A 928-nucleotide genomic window follows, 5' to 3' on the forward strand; every position below is an offset into this window, starting at 1 on the left:
TTATTGATCTAACATATTTGCTTGTTTCTGCTGAATCAGAATGATTTGGCGCACTGGTAAAGCAAATTTGATTGGAAGATCTACTTCCCAAGTTTCCATGGACATCAGTGACAATCCAGAAATGATTTCTTCTCCTAGGAGAGAAGAAATTGGCTAAAGTCAAAAAGTTTGAACTTCAGAAAAAGGACGGTTCTAGAATTGTGTCATGTGCCAATGTAGGAAAAGCCATTTGTTCGTACTGCCATTTAAAGGGACATTGGAAGCGAAGCTGCCCTGACTACCTAAGAGATCTAAGAGATGGTAAAGTCAAAATGTTTAACTCTACTTCAGGTAAGTCCACTATCTAACTTTATTAAGTTACTAATGGTTGACTCTTAATACATGATGTGATAACATTGCATTTTGATGTTTTTTTGTAGAATCAAAGGAAGCTTAAAAGAAGAGTATGTTGAGTCTGATCGCGAAGAGATGGATTTCGATCGCATGGTTTGATGATCAGATGTGTGAGCTGCTACTTAAAGAGTTATGATAGATTGTTTAGGAATAGATAACAACATAGTTTTCAATCGTATTTGCATTGTAAGGACAAGTTTTCCGCAAATTTTTAAAAATAAGAAAAAAATTTGTTTTTATCTTATTTTAAAGTATCCTAACAATGGCATTTGTGAAAAATTGTTGCTTATATGTTTCCATTGATAGCAATATTGGAAAATGGATTTGATTCTTTTGTTTGAGATAGTGTCATAATTTACCAAAAAACGAAAGATTCTCATCACCCAAGTTTCAATTGGATAGAAATTTGGAATCATGCAACTTGTATTGTATGATGAATGAGAATTTACATCTTTGGGAAATTCAGACTAATTCCTTGTTCACATGTAGATGTGAGTCAAGTGAAGGACTGGGAGAGCTGGTGCACTTGTGTAAC

Source organism: Lactuca virosa, chromosome 1 (genome assembly GCF_052849685.1).
Source record: "Lactuca virosa cultivar CGN04683 chromosome 1, Lactuca_virosa_CGN04683_v6, whole genome shotgun sequence".
NCBI lineage: Eukaryota > Viridiplantae > Streptophyta > Magnoliopsida > Asterales > Asteraceae > Lactuca > Lactuca virosa.